The 16,648-nt window shown below is 35.2% G+C and overlaps 1 long non-coding RNA gene and 1 other non-coding gene across 2 annotated transcripts in view; both read right to left on the bottom strand.

The window, feature by feature from the left end:
- LOC100581715 overlaps window positions 1-16,648 on the bottom strand; it is a 32,249-nt gene that overhangs the window by 4,909 nt on the left and 10,692 nt on the right. The window lies entirely within an intron of this gene.
- On the bottom strand, window positions 13,044-13,177 carry LOC115836807. Its single transcript, XR_004031817.1, has one exon. It is a non-coding gene; the product is annotated as a small nucleolar RNA SNORA75 (small nucleolar RNA).

Genomic DNA, 16,648 nt, shown 5'->3' with positions numbered 1-16,648 from the left:
GTCTTTATTAGCAGCATGAAAACAGACTAACATACTCTTTCAATAAAGTGAATCTTAGTATCACACATGCTTTAGAAAAATTAATTTTCAAATTAAATGATATTAGGGAGAGATCAGAGGTATGGATAAAAACAGAAGGCTTATATTTGTTCAAGATAGGAGATAATACTAGTTAGAAATAGAGTAGTAGCACGCAAATGGAGAGAGGGTGACTGATGAAAAGATATTGTAGAGAAATAAGAGTCTTGACAGCTAGCTGAAGGTATCAGGGAGAGGAAGGAAGTTAAAACTGTCTCTCTGCATGATTGCCATACTTTGCTCATGAATTCCTGGTCAGGAATTTTTGGAAGGGCTTAGCTGGGCAGTTGCCTTGAGTCTCTCATCCAGATGCAGTCAGATGAGGACTGGAGCTGCAGTTACCTGAAGACAAAATTGGGATAGATATAAAAGATAGTTCAACTACATGCTGGCTGCTGGCTGCTGCTGGGAACTCAATTAGAATGGTTGCCTTTACAGACTACATACAGCCTTTCTTGGATGGTTCGACTTCTTCCATGGCAGCAGGCTTCCCCAGAGTGAACGTCCCAAGAGAACCAGAAGGAGGCTTCAAAGCCTTTTCTTACCTAGCCTCAGAAGTCACACAGCCTCATTTACATCATACCCCATTGGCCAAACCGGTTGTAAGTCCTCCTAGATTCAATGGGAGGAGATTATAGGCCACCACATTCTTGGGAGAAGTATCAAAGAACTTTCGGCCGTTTAAAAAGAAATGTCCCTCCCACAGTAAAATGGGAATAGCTTATTACACTTGTCCATTTTACTCTTTCCCCCAAGTGACTATTAACTAATTAATCATACCTAATTAATACTTTCATCTTGAAAACTTTAAATCTTGGCTCTGCAAATTACTAGCTGTGCAAACTTGGAAAAATTATACAATATATCTATACCTCAATTTTCTTCTCTGGAAAATGGGAATACGGTAGTGCCTACCTCATAATATTGTTGTGAGGATTAAGTGAGATAGTCTTTATAAAGTCCTTACTTCTTCTTATGGTAAGCACTCAGTACATATGAGCTGTTAGTTTTTGATGAGCATGGTCAAGCAGATTCAAATAGAGAGATTCTAATGGAATGTTATCACCATTATTTATTAAGCACTAAGTATGAGTAAGGATTCCATGCATGCTAAAACATATTCCCCAATCTTCCAAATAATCCTTCAGGGTTGTGTTTTTATTGCTGATTCACAAATGAGAAAACTGGGCCTCAAACACATTACACAGCTCGCTTTATAAATCACAGCTAGTAAATTTACACAGTGGAAACTTGAAATTATCAAGGAATGCATTAATGGTTTTGCAAAAAGCTTTACTCTAAAGAGGGATCAGCAAACTCCAGCCTACTGCCTGTTTTTGTAAATAAATTTTATCAGCACACAGCCATGCCCATTTGTTTACATATTTTCTATGGCTGCTTTTACACTTCAACAGCAGTGTTGAATAATTGCAACAGGAACTTTATGGCCTACAAAGCCTAAAATATTTACTATCTGGCCTTTTATGGGAAAAAGTTTGCTAACTTCTGCTCTAAAACATAAAAGAAAGTGTCCTAAGCGGAAGTTTTTGAACTGACTGTGGCCTTTGCCGAGTAACTGAACCACATAACATGTAATGGAAATCTATACTATTTACAGAGTGATATGTATAAAAAGGCCAAATTTCTCAGTGAAATTAGAGAGCAAATCTTACCCTTCGTTCCCTACCTCTAGAGATGTTCCCTAAGACAAGACAAAAATACATGAACTGCACCCAGATTTAAACATTAATTTTGGGATGTTTCCCAGACCAGATGGTTAGAAAGGCTAAGTACCATTGATTTATTTCTTACCCTTTAGAAAGCAACATTAGAGACAACGGACCTTATCAGAACAAATGAGAATAAACAACAGAATGCAGATCAGAGGAGAATTAAGAACAAATGCTACTGGATTTTATTATGCTATAATTAATTTTGTATGTAGAAAAAGCACCAATTATTAGCAAATTGTAAACTGCATCAACCAAGCTTTAATGTTGTATATTACATTATGACTATAATTTGCAGTACCCTGAGAATGTTCTCTTCTTGCAAATGCAATTAATCATCTATCAAATATATTTTCAGTATTTAGTAAATGTTAGAAGCTTGGAAAACAGAGATTAATAACACTTGATCTCAGCAAACATTATTGCCATACAGTAATGATTTCCATTGTAAAGGTGTGACAGTGGCTTTTACATTCTCTTGGATCAGAGACTCTACTGAGAATATGATCACAGCTGCAAATCCTATTTCCAGGAAAAACAAAATGTGCACTGGTACTTACCAAGAAAATATTACATACAATTTCAAGAGGGTTTAGATTTCCTGCAGGTCATTCATGGAATCCACACAGGCTTAACCTCATTTTTAGAATCTTTGTGGTATAGCATGGGCACAAATGAAAGAGTGAGGCAGTGTGTATGTATTTAGAGTGTGTGTGTGTGTGTGTGTGTGTGAGGGCATGTGTGAGTTGGGAAGGAAGATAAAGCTTCAGAAAGATGTTGTGTCTTAGCTTCTTCTGCAGGAGATTAAGATGGAAAAACATTTTCTAGGTAGAAGGACTGGCTTATGGAAAAGTAATGAGATGTGATTTGGCAGGGGAATTCAGCAAATCAAGGCAGTTTAGTGTGAATGACACAACTTTAGAGTGAAAGAATAAAGCTTTGGAAGAAGAGGCTGGAAAGAGGCTAGAGATTGGATCACAGAAATTTTTGAATATTACATCAGAATGACAGTCTTTTATTCTTGATGGATCATACAGCCCTAAAGGGGAGGCACACTGTAAGACCTAACATTCACCGGAGAACATTTAAGGCCATATATTTGTTTCAGCCTGGTTGTTTATTGTTTATTTTCTCTTTTCTGTGTTTCTTTTTTTAAAATTAAGTATGTGCTAATAAACAAAGATCCTTATGTGTAACATATCATAGAATTTGTTTTAATTTTGTAGCAATCCTGATGAGTAGATTTTATTTTAACTGTTTTACCAGCGGGAAAACTGAGACCTATAGAGGTAACTAACAGGATCAAGCCCACATAGCTAAAAGTGGCAGAGCTGAGAATTAAATATCTTTTTTTTTCTTCTGACTCTAGGTTCTATACATTTTCCCCTGGGCTAAGATACTGAGCCTAATACTTTTTGGCATAATTGATTATTTCTAGATGGCCTTCCCAACATTTGAACCTAGTTAGCTCATCAGTTCTTGTTGAAACTACATGCCAATTAAATACCACAGATTTTGTGATGATAGAACAAGGAGGAAGGGGCAATGCACAAGTGAATTTTGGTTGGGATAAGATTTAGAACACTGTCATGAGGAACACCAGGCTGAGGCATGGCACAAGGCGTGACACTTTAACATCAGATGAGTGCCACTTAAGGATATTCAAAATCTAATAGAATAGGAAAAGATGATGATTGAAAGCGTCAAAAGGGAAGAGGCTTCAGTGGATAAATCTGGTTTGGTTTGTAATTGTGCTCAGGGCCTGCTCTGATTACAGTACAATACGACTCATCCCTTGGTAAAATAATTTATAATGAAGCTCATGGAATCATACTGACAAGAAAGGAGGGAAACATCAAAGGCACCTCCTCCTGTGCCATAAATGACAGGAAGAACATCTGGAACAGAACATGCTGGGCGCTGTTTGTCTGTGTGCCCCCTTCTGTGAGGAGAACCTCTTATCCTGTTAACTTAGAGCCAGGCAAACCACAGCTCTGTTTACATGGAAGTTGCTGTGACCTTCCCGGCATGCTTTCCTGTCAGCTGGATCCCAAGCATAGCCCCATTTCACAGCCTTGCATCATTTTCTCGGAACACAGCCATGTGGAGAGGGAACAGCTGGGAAGGAATGGCTGAAAAAATCCCCAAGGATTCTATAGAGGGTCTAGAAATCCTCTTTTTACTAAGTAAACTTAAGGATCCTGAGGTTGCTTTTATCAGACACAATGTCAGTGTGAGGAGAAAGAAGAAAAAACAACAAAATGCAAGTTTGAGTGGTGTGACCACACTGCAGGGCAAAAAACTTTTGTAAACAAGTCTTAAAGTTTTGTATATTTTTTAGCATTTGGTTATGTGATAACACACGTTTACCAAAGCCTAAGAACAGATGCTCTTGATACAACAATAGGGCATAAAGTCCTGCAGAAAATACATACATTTCCATTGTGTTTTAATCATTGAAATCCATATTTTAAGGTTCTTTCAATGGTTCAGTGTCACTCTTCATATTGTGACTCATTTTTTAAAAATCTCATTTTTAAAAAAAATGACCCTTTAGAACTGTTGATGTATCCATAATACAAAATGAAAGTATGTTTCAGTTGTTATCATTTAATTTTATCTTATTCCTCTATATTGAAATAACCAATGACTAATGCATATCTCAGAGATACATGAGGCAATTTTTCCCCTCTATTTTGGCTCTTTAAATAAATTTCATTTCTGCTTTATAATTCACAAGCTGGGTTTTATTGTGAAAATTTTTAATCTCTCTGTGCCTGAGTCATTACACCTACGAAATGGAAATGATATCAGAATCTACTTCATACAGTTGTTTGAGAATTAAATAGAATAATATACGTAAAATACTTAGCAAAGTGATTGTGACATAGAAAGTCCTCAGTAAGTGCTACCTATAATAATCTTTATCATCATCACAATTCATTCAAATGAATATCATTTAAATAATGATAGCCTCTCTTCTAGTGGGACAGGAATACACTAATTTTAAAATAAGTTTTACATTTATGATAGCATTTAACTTCTATTATTAATTTCACAGTTATCACTACTATCTAATTTGAGAAAACAAAAAATGTCAGCACCCTCCAAATTTAGTTAGTAAGGGAGTTATAGATAATGGGGAGCTTTTGGAAAACTTATCTCAAACTCTAAAAATGTTCAAACTTTCAGGCATGATAAAATATTTGAATTGTGACAAATCTGAAAATCTCAATAACGAAAGTTTGTTGATAATCATATTTGCAATCATATACTTCATCTAACCTTTAAAACTAATATGTCAACACAGAGTTTTGAGGTTTTAAAATTTGTTTATTCAAAGAAAACCTGGAAGCGTGTATCCCAATGTGAAATGCTCAAAAAAATGTGCCGAGCAGAGGAAGTTGAAAACAATGTTTGTGAACTCCAAATTCATCTTGTTTGCTATGTTTTAGGGCACCAGATTCTCAAGCTTTCTGAGAAATGCTCAGAGATGAGTGGAAAGTGTTTTGAAATCAGAAATGACATGTGTCAGTGTCTATCTGCCATAGCAGGGAGACTTCCCTTTGTGTAAAGGGCAGCCAAGCATTGTCTTTGGCTCTTCATGCGTGCATCCCAATGACATAAATGGGAGGGTCAGGTTGAAATCTTTCCAGACTTGGATACATCATGTGTTGAACTCTTTAGATCTAGATATTATGATAATTTCCAGGCTTAGAATTAGAAATAATGAGAATTAAATGCTCTCATTAGGTACTTTTCTAAAGGTTTCAAACTTAACTTAATTGGGCCAACTCCTGACATAATAAACAAGGAAAGTTTCCCACATCCCTGTGTAGAAGTATACTGCATCAACATGATTAATACTTTCATGTTCCAGAAATTCTTTTATTTTGGCTTACCATGACCTTAGATTCCCTAATAATCACTTGTTTACATATTTTTTCTATTTTAAATTATTTTATTTTATTTTTTGGGGTACATAGTAGGTGTGTATATTTATGGAGTACATGGATGTTTTGATACTGGCATGCAATGTACAACAAACACATCATGAAGAATGGGGCATTCATCCCCTCAAGTATTTACCCTTTGTCTTATATCAAGTGAAATAATCCAGGCCTAACAATCATTTGTTTTAGACACCCTCTGAAACCAGATTCTAAGACAAAGCTTCGTAGATATAGTTTATTTATGAAGCAATCTTTGAAAGCAAGAAGTGGTGAAAGATTGAATAGGAAAGAGGAAAAGCAAATGCAATAATGCATTATTGAGTCTGCCACAGCAGCAGTGCCCAGTTCTATGGGTCACTGTGAAGAGTTTTATGGTATGCGCTTTAGAATTGGTCCAAAAGGAGTAGAGAAGATATCCTTCCTTTAGCTTCTGTGTCCCATTGGTCAAGGAACACCTCACTGATATTTACTCCCTTGCACTTCTCAATGATGCATAAGTTCTTGCAGAATTTCCATGCAGGCACATCAAAACCAAGCATAACCAACCAACCAAACAAAACCCAGCTGGAATTGAGAGACATTTAGCCCAGGCCTGTGTCAAGTACTGTCAGGTTGCACTTTTGGGAAACTAATTGAAACCTTCAAAGAGCTGATCAACCCCACAGTCTTAGAGTAGGCTATAAAGAAGATTCGAGGTAGAGCCCAAGAGTTATCATTCCTTTTACCTACAGTTCATCTCTTTCACCTCTCAGTTATTCTTATTCCCTCCAGTCCATCACAGAATCTTTTTCAAGGTAGTGGCCAAACTTGCAAGGATTTAATAACAGAGTTGAACTAATAGTAGAGTTGAATGAACTACAGTCCTCACTAGTCATAGCTAGTCCTAAAGCCATGATCAATATTTTCTCTCTTCCACCATCTATTTTGAATTTTCCTTATATTTGTCCAGTAGCGGTCTAGTTGTATGCCTCACAGAGAGATCCCAGAACTAAGGGTTTGAAGCCCTATTTTCCTTGCCCTTGCTGGACTGTGGTCGCTAAAGTTGCTGATTCTGTTACCACTGAGTGTAGAAGCTCTAAAAGACATCCCAGTGAGTCTCCTCCTTCCCAGATACATTCTTGCATGATCTCAATGTGTAACAGCAATTCTAACTCCTCATGGAAACCAAGGTCAATTATTATCCCCAGTGTACTTAACTCTTTGTCTGCTGATCCTCCAGCATCATGAGTTCAACATGACCAGTGATAGTCATAGCTTCAAGCAAGCAGAACCCTTAAAGTGATACACTGACGGAAGCAGTCCATCCTAGGAAATAGGACTTCTAATGCAACCTAAAATGGCAGTGACAGGAAGCACATATTCTGAAAATGAGCCACTGAGACTGATGGTGAAAATCACCATCCCTACTTCTACGTTTGGTTTCCAAACCTGTATACTTTTTCTACTGGGGATACAGGACTGGGAATGGGCTATTGGTTCTGAGTACAAGCCACATTCTAGGGGACTGCATCCCAACCTCACAAGATGTTGTCCCTGAGCTGTTGCCTTTGCAAAGCCACTTAACAGGATATCCTATTGTTTCATCAGACTAACTGCTTCTGGGTGATGAGGTGTCTAATAGGTCCAATGGATTCTGTGAGTGTGTACACATTCTTACATCTCCTTTGCTGTTAGTGTCTACTAGTGTGAGGCAATGTTGTATGTAATACCATATCAATGGTTCAGGTAAATAATAGTAGTGTTGGAAAAATTTTTTGTAGGTATGAAATGAAAACCCAGATTTCAACTGAAATTAGACAGTTGGATAGTCTCCTCAGGGATGGTGTCACATTGCTGCTAGTGTCAAGGCATTCCATAGGGGCAGTAACTAGATGATTTGTGGTAAGTGAAAGCCCATGCTATTTAGTCCTCTATCTCATTATGTCAGGGTTATCCTCTATCCTTGAGTCAATAGCCATTTCATTCATGACTCATTGTGTCAGCACCACTGTGGCTGAGTAAATAAGATGGTTGACACTCAAGGGAGGGATCATCTTATCCAGTTCGTTGTTGGGTGCCTATTCTGTGATGGATGCTCTTCAGTGGGTATTAATGTGAGACATGATATTTGCATATTCACATACTCTGTGCCCACTTCCATTATTTTATCCACTTCCTTCTTTTCCAGACTTCTATGCCTCTGATCTTTGATTATTGTTCCTTCAGGTGCAGGAGTCAATGCCTGAATTGGGACAAGAGGCCCAGACTTTTATACCCCTTCAAGTGCTAGCTTTTGAGTGAGCCATCTTTGACATCAACTCCAACTGGGCTTTCAGATGACTGTAGTTCCAGCCAACATCTAGTATAACCATTTCAGAGCCCCATAGAGTAAATGGTCTAGCCAAGCCCTAGCCTAACAAATGAGGGACAAAGTAAAGTGTTTGCTTCCATAGGTTGGGGGTAGTTTGTTAGGCACCAAAAAAACTAGAATCGGTGACTATGTGCCAAGTACTCTGCTCCATCTCCACGCATTATCTCAGTCAACTTCTTTTCTCCTGACAACACTGCAAAATAAGTGTTATTTTCATTTTAGAGATGAGGAAAGTAAGCTTCAAAGAGGTTAACATTCTTGCAATGCCATGCAGCTAAGAAGAGAAAGAGTTGAAATTCAAATCCAGTCTAACTGTTACCTGAGAAATAAATTAAAAGAAACAAATTTATAGAGTAATGCCCACTCTTTAAGCAGGAAAAATATTGGCAACATACATGATATTAATTGATTTAGAAATACCCATATTCAATAAAATAATTACAACATTTTCTAGAGTTCAGCATGGGCAGGCTGGAAATGAAAAATTTGGCTGAGAGGGCCCTAGTGAAAAACAAATTTAACTATTACCATATGAACGTTGTTGCCTGAACAGTGTTGATGCCAAATTGCTGAACAAAAGGTATTGGAAATAATCTGTAACAATTTTTTGTAAAGATGTTTTGGCATGAAAATGAGGAGCCATTTTATTTTGAAATACTGAAAAGCATGAGTGAAAACATAATTAGTATCTATAAAAAGTGAATAAGTAGAGTGCTTTGCTTTAAGTGACCTTTGATGAATTCTAGTTCTTTCTTTCTTTATATATTTTTTTCTTTTTGAGGCAGAGTCTCACTCTGTTGGCCAGGCTGGAGTACAGTGGCACACGATCTCAGCTCACTTCAGCCTCTGCCTCCTGAGTTCAAGCGATTCTCCTGCCTCAGCTCCTGAGTAGCTGAGATTACAGGCACATGCCACCACACCCAGATAGTTTCTGTATTTTTAGTAAAGAAGGGGTTTCACCATATTGGCTAAGTTGGTCTTGAACTCCTGACCTCAAATGATCCACCTGCCTCAGCCTCCCAAAATGCTGGGATTACACACATGAGTCATTGCACCTGGTCAAATGCTAGTTCTTTAATATGCCATTACCTATTTAATCTAACAACCCAAAAGGAGAAATCAGTTTCTTTGCTTATCATAGTTTATAGGTCTACTTTATCATGCTTTGTAGGTCTATTGTCAAAACAGAAATATCAAATTTCTTCAGTGGTTCTTTCCTATATCCCTCTATATAATATTTGGTACTTAGGGAATAGGTTGGATGTTCAGGTTAAATTTATTAGGATTTGATTTGTTTGATCCATGGTTGTCAAATATGAGAGTGCATAGAGTCATCTCGGAATGCATAATAAAAACTGTAAATTCCTGGGCCACATTGCCAGAGATTCTGTTGGAAAGGCTACAGGTTGAGGCCAAGAGATCTACTTGTAAGGAAGACTCTTAGAATTTCTTTTGCATATGGCCTGAGTATCATATTTGGACAAACATTTTCCTAGGCATTATGCCAGTAATTTCATTAACTGCCATCAGATTAGAGGATGCCATTCATCACAAACTGCCAAATGTGTAGAGGTCATACATTTAAAGGTATATGCTTTCTAAAAAACAAAACAAAACAAAAAAAACAACAAAAAAACTACTCTACCTTAAAAATATTCAAAATAAATTAAATCCTAAAGTATATATAAAATGATTATAATTACTATTTGGAATATTGCTTAAAATACAGTTATATCAAGATTTAAAGTTGTGCAACAACCTTAGCACAAAATGTTTTCTTTATAATACGGATGATATTTAGGTATAATTACATATTAATATGTAGTATATTACCTATAATATGTCATAATTATATAGAAAATATAGCAGCTATGTTACTATACATTAAGTAAAATAATTATTATTTAGTTTAACTTTGCTATCAGCTTAATTAAAATTGCATGAAAACTTGCAAATATAGGTAATAAAAAATAGTCAAGGTTTAAGCAGTTACATATTACTCACAAGCTGGCTATTTATTTATGTGTTCTCAATTGCCTAGAATTATCAAAAGTCAATATAAAGTCTATATATGTTTTTATTGCCTTAATAGCTCTTGGACTTGATTTATCTTTACCTATATATCCTTGTCTTTCAGGCTTTCCCTCTAGTAATTCTACATAGAATTTCCCCTCATCATCTGTGAAATAGTTATGCCTTATCTCAAATGATCACCATCTGAAATGAAAGATAGAAAGGACAGAGTCTTAAATTTTTCCCTGAAGAATTCAATTTTGTATTAATTCAACAACTAATCTATTAAGTAATCCTTATTACTAGACATTCCCTCAATACTAAGAATATGAAACAAAACAGAACATCTGCTCTGTAGGATAGCTGTTAAAATAGTCCTTTGCACCTTGAAATCTTGAGTAAATTATCTCAATGTTTTTTTTTGAAGTAATCAGTTTCCTCTTGTATCTTTTTTTTTGCTATTAAATGAACTAGTATAATACATTGAGAAGGGGCTTTGAAGTCTGCATTTTTAAGAACTCTATTCAAATCTTCTCCCAGCAATGACTTGCACTATAGAATAATAGCAGCTTTCTCATCTATAAAATAAACAACTTTCTCATCTATACAATAAAAATAATAATGTTTCATTCACAAAGATTTTTTTGTCAAAGTAATCCAAAGACTAATATATATATATATATAAATATATATCTGTCTATCTATCAACCTATCTATCTATCTATATTTTTTTGAGAGTCTCACTGTTTTGCCCAGGCTGGAGTGCAGTGGTGCTACCTCAGCTCACTGCAACCTCTGCCTCTTGGGCTCAATGAAAAATATACAGAAAGTGAAGAAATATTAATTTAAAAAAATCTACTAAATCTTGGCAAAAGCAGTGAGAGCTTGTGGTATTTGAACCAAGACGCACTCCCCGCTTTGCCCTCCCACGTCAGCAAGATGCAAACTCCACTCCAGATTTGTACAGCTAAGAACACAGGGTTGCCTCTAATCCTAGCTCCAAGTCAGAGTGCTATTCTCCTAGGAAGGGCAAGACATTAGCATTTCTCATGCTGCTTCTAGCTACTTGTTCTGAGGTTAAATTCTGTGGAAGTATAATTGAGAGATGAGAGCTCCTTCCTTCCCACCCCCACAACTTCAAGCCCCCCATGCGTGGAACGGAGACTCTAACTCCTTGGGCATAACTCCACTAGAATATTGGAGCCTTTCCTTCCCTTGGCTTGTAAGGTAGAGATTCCAGGCTGAGAGGCAAGCTGAGAAGACCTGAAGCTACTGCCTGTGCCCTTCTATTCAGTATTCAGCTTCCAAAACACTGGAACTGCTACTCAGAGAGGGAAATGCACATTATCCCTATGCCCAGGTCCAGAACTATGGCTCATAGATTTTGCCCAGGGTGGGAGAATCAGGCTATAAAAACAATCTGAATCTTTTCCCAAGAGGACTGACTTCATTTGCAACACAGTGTGGAAAATTTTAAGCCTACATATGATCTAAAAAAAAGTGGGGATTTTAGTGACAGGCAATAGGGAGAAAAGTGGTAGATTCTTTGGGGATATAAGCTAAAATGTTGACTGGCTAATTTGTCAGACAGAGCCACAGAAAGAGACAGCATAGAGGAACCCTTTGTAGGCCAGACCAAATTTCAAACACTGCCTCTGAAGCTATTCCTTCAAAGAAGTCTGCATTTGACTGGATCAGTCTGCTGAGAAATTCATACTCCAGCACATTGCTGAAAACAATAGAACAATAATCTGGCAATTTTCAGCTTTGTGTGGTCAGGGAAAGAGTCAAGGAGGTATCTCTCAAAACTACTGTCATTCCAGTGTGATCATAGACTCTTCAATTCCAAAACACAGCATTAGAAGCTTCCTGAAGCAGGAAGGGGTGTGGTAGGTAATATACTTCGCTAAAATAATTCAGTCAGTCACTAAACAAATAAAAATCAGTAACAATTTCAAGCCCTGGAGGGGAGAAACAAATAACCAGAATTGCTATATTATCTATAATGTTCTTTGCAACAAAAGTTACAAGACCTACAAAGAAAAAAGAACATGATTCATGTGCTGGAAAAACACCTCACATACTATAAACTACCTGTGTAAATGACCAGATATCAGGTTTGACAAATATTTCTAAATAGCCATTATAAATATCTTCAAAGAAAACTATGATAAAATAAGTAAAGGAAGGTGTGATGATAATGTTGCAAGAAATAGAGAATATAGAGACAGAATTTTTTTTAAAAAAGAAAGAAAATAGTAATTCTGGATTTGAAAACTTAATTACTCAAATAAAAAATTCACTAGAGAGGCTCAACAGTATATTTGAATAAGCAGAAGAAAGAATTAGCAATATCAAAAATAGATTGATAAAAATTATGCAATCTGAAAAACAGAAAGGAAAGAACAAAAAGAGTATTTGAAGACACAATAGCTAAAATATTGCCAAATTTATTGGAAAACATTAATTTATGCATCTAGGAAGCTCAACAAATTTCAACTAGGATAAATGCAAAGAGATTCACAGACAAGTCGTACTGAAAATGCTGAAAGCCAAAGGCAAGGACAAAAATCTTGAAAGCACCAAGAGAAAAATGACTCATTATTTCCAACTTCAAGAAGATTAAAGGTAAATTCTCATCAGAAACAATGGAGGCCACAGATGGGAAGGGAGGTAAAGACAGGATGGATAACACAATCAAAGCACTCTAATGAAAAAAAAAAAACTTTCAACCAAGAATCCTATGTACAGCAAAACTATCAAAATTGAAATAGGAAAATGACATTAAAAGACAAACAAAAAGTGAACTGATTTGTTGTTAGTAGACCGACCTTAAAAGAAATACTTAGGAAAATTTTTTAGGCTAAAAGCAAGTGACCTCATTTTTCTTTTCTTTGATTTCTAATTTTTTTTTTACCATAATTTCTCACAAAACAGCCAAATATACTCCTGTAAAGACAGAAGGCAAAAGTAATGCTAGTTCTGTGATTCTCTCTGCTCATAAGAATCCATAAGCTGCCACCAACAGACAGAAAGAAGCTCAGTGAGAAGTCTGACCTCATTTTTTGAATCCACACAGATAGAGTACCTGAAAATGTAATTATGTGACCACAAGAGTATAAACACATATTTCTTCTCTTAACTGATTTAAAAGGCAACTCAATGAATCAAAATAAAATGTATACAATGAATATAGAAATGGAATACATTTGCCAATAACAGCACAAAAAAAGTGGGTGGAAACACAGCTCAATTAGGCTATGAAAGTGACTCCATATGGTAACTCAAATCTACAAAAACAAATAGATCCAGAAATGATAAATAAAAAGGCTAGTATAACAAAAGCTATAAATATATACTTGTTCTCCTCTCCTTTAATGCCTTCTTTAAAATACTTAAATTATATTGAGTAATAATTATAATCATGAAATGTTGGGCTTGAGACATTTATAGAGTAAATACGTATAACAATAGTATTATAAAAGAGGAAAGACAATGGTGCTACAAGAATAACATTTCTATATCATATTGAAATTAAGTTAGTGTAAATCTGAAGCTAATTCAAATAAATTAAGATATACATGGAACAAGCACTAGGGAAATAATATGTGTAGTAAAAAACATTTAAAAACAGTATGCTACATAAGAAAATATTCATTTAATGCAAAGAACATAGTAAAGGTGAAATAGAGGAGCAAAAACAGTACAAAACAGAAAACAAAAATTAAAATGACAGATGTAAACCCAACTGTAGCAATAATAACATTAAATGTAAATGGATTAAATAATCCTATCAAAACACATAGATTGTCAGACTGGGTTTTAAACAGTAAGATCCAACTTCATGTTCTCTACAGGAGACACACTTTAGATTCAAAGATACAAATATATTGAAAGTAAAAGGATGGAAAAAGATATCATGCAAAGAGCAACCATAAGAAAGCTACAGTGGCTATAGTAATATCAGACACAATTTATTTATTTATTTATTTTTTATTTTTATTTTTTTGAGATGGAGTCTCACTCTGTCACCCAGGCTGGAGTGCAGTGGCACAATCTTGGCTCACTGCAAGCTCTGCCTCCTGAGTTCATGCCATTCTCCTGCCTCAGTCTCTCCGAGTAGCTGGGACTACAGGTGCCCGCAACCACGCCCAGCTAATTTTTTGTATTTTTAGAAGAGACGGGGTTTCACCATGGTCTCGATCTCCTGACCTTGGGATCCGCCCGCCTCGGCCTCCCAAAGTGCTGGGATTACAAGCGTGAGCCACTGCACCCGGCCCACAATTGATTTTAAAACAAAAAAAATTGCTGGAGATAAAGAGTGAAATTTTATAAGAAAAGTGTCAATAAATCAGAAGACTATAATAATTATAAATTCATATCCACCTAACAAAGCACCAAAATACATAAAGCAAAAACTGATAGAAATGAAGGAAGGCCAGGTGTGGTGGCTCATGGCTGTAATCCTAGCACTTTGGGAGGCCAAGGCTGGAGGATCCTTTGAGCTCAGGAGTTCGAGAAAAGCCTGGGCAACATAGTGAGACCTTGTCTCTACTAAAAATAAAATTACATTTAAAAAATAAATGAAGGAAAAATAAATGATTGGATAATATTAGATAAAGATCTCAATATCCCAGTTTCAATAAAGGCTAGAATAGGCAGAGGATCAACCAGAGAATATAAAAGTAAAATGAAAATATAAACTGAGTGAACTTAATAGACATATATAGAATACTTCACCCAACAGCAGAATATATATTCTCTACAAATACATGTAGATCATTATCCAGTGTAGATCATATGCTAGACCATAAAACAAAACTTAATAAATCTTAAAAGATAGCGATAAAACTACATATGTTGTTCTTTGACTACAATGGAATGAAACAAAATGGGCAAATTCATACTTATGGGAACTCTGAACAACATGTGTCTTATTAGCGAATATGTCAAAGAAGAAAACATAGGGAAATTAGAACATATTTGAGATAAGTGAAAATGAAGAAACAACCCACGAAAACTCAGGAGAGACAGTAGAGCAGTGCTTAGAAGGAATTTATAGCTGTAACTGTCTGTGGTAAAATTCCAAACCAATAACCTAATCTTTCCACTTAAGTCACTGGTAAAAAAGAGGAAATTAAGCCTAATGCCAGAAGAAGGAAGAAAATAATAATAATTAAAGTGGAAATTAATAAAATAGAAAATAGAAATACTATAGGAAAAATTTGTAAAACCAAAAGCCAGTTATTTAAAAATATCAATAATGTTGACAAACTTTATAAAGATTGCTCAAGAAAAAAGAGACTAAGAAAAGGTTGAAATTACTATAATCAGATTTGAGAGGGGGACACTACCATCAACTCTACAGAAATAAAAAGGATTATAAAGAAATACTATAAAATATTGCATGCTAATAAATTAGACAACCTAGATAAAAATGGACAAATTCTTAGAAAGACACAAAATATGAAGACTGACTCAAGAAGAAATACACAATCTGAATAGACCTTTAAGTGAAGCAAATGAATTATCAATCTAAAAATTACCCACAAAGAAAGGCCTAGTCTCAAATTGCTTCACCACTGGATTCTACAAAATATTTAAAGAATTTATACCAAATCTTCACATACTCTTTCAAAAAATAGAGTAGCAGGGAACACTTTTCAGTTCATTTTGTGATGCTGGCATGATACTGACACCAAAACCATAAAGAGACATAAAAAGCAAAATACATTACAGACCAGTTTCTTTTATGAATATAGACATGAAAATTCTCAACAAACTACTAATAGCCTAAATCCAGCAACAGATACAATAAATTGTACACCATAACTAAGTGTGATTTATCTCAAGAATGTAAGTTGGTTTAATATCTCCAAATCAATTAATGTAATATACACCATATTGACTGAATAAAAAATGAGGCAAATATTAATCTTAACAGACAACATAAAAGCATCTGACAAAATTCAACATCTTTTATAATAATAACACTGAACAAACTGGGAATAGAAAGAAACTTCTTCAACATGATATAGGGCACATACAAAAACCCACAGTTGATATTACATGTAATGGTGAAAGGATGGATGCTTTCCCCTTCAGATAAGGGACAAAACAAGACATCTACTCTCACAACTTATAGTCAAAATTGTACTAGAGGTTATAGCTAGGGCCATAGAAAAGAAAAAATAATAAAAGCCATCTAGATTGAAAATAAAAAAGTAATCTCTATTCAGAGATAAAATTATCTTGTATAAAAAGATGCTAAAAAATCCACCAAAAAAAGATAAAAACTCTTTCAGAACTAATAAATGCCTTCATCGTAGTTGTAGGGTAGAAAATTAACATACAAAAACATATTATATTTTGATATGCTTGTGATGAACAATCAAAAAATAAAATTAAGGAAAGTCTATTTGTGATAACATAAAAGAATAAAATAATAATTAAATAAAATAACAAAACATATGCTCTGAAAACTATAAAACAGTATCAAATTAAATTAAATATCTAAATCAATG

The sequence above is a fragment of the Nomascus leucogenys genome, chromosome 9 (assembly GCF_006542625.1).
Source record: "Nomascus leucogenys isolate Asia chromosome 9, Asia_NLE_v1, whole genome shotgun sequence".
NCBI lineage: Eukaryota > Metazoa > Chordata > Mammalia > Primates > Hylobatidae > Nomascus > Nomascus leucogenys.
This window is presented reverse-complemented; position numbering and strand designations above follow the sequence as displayed.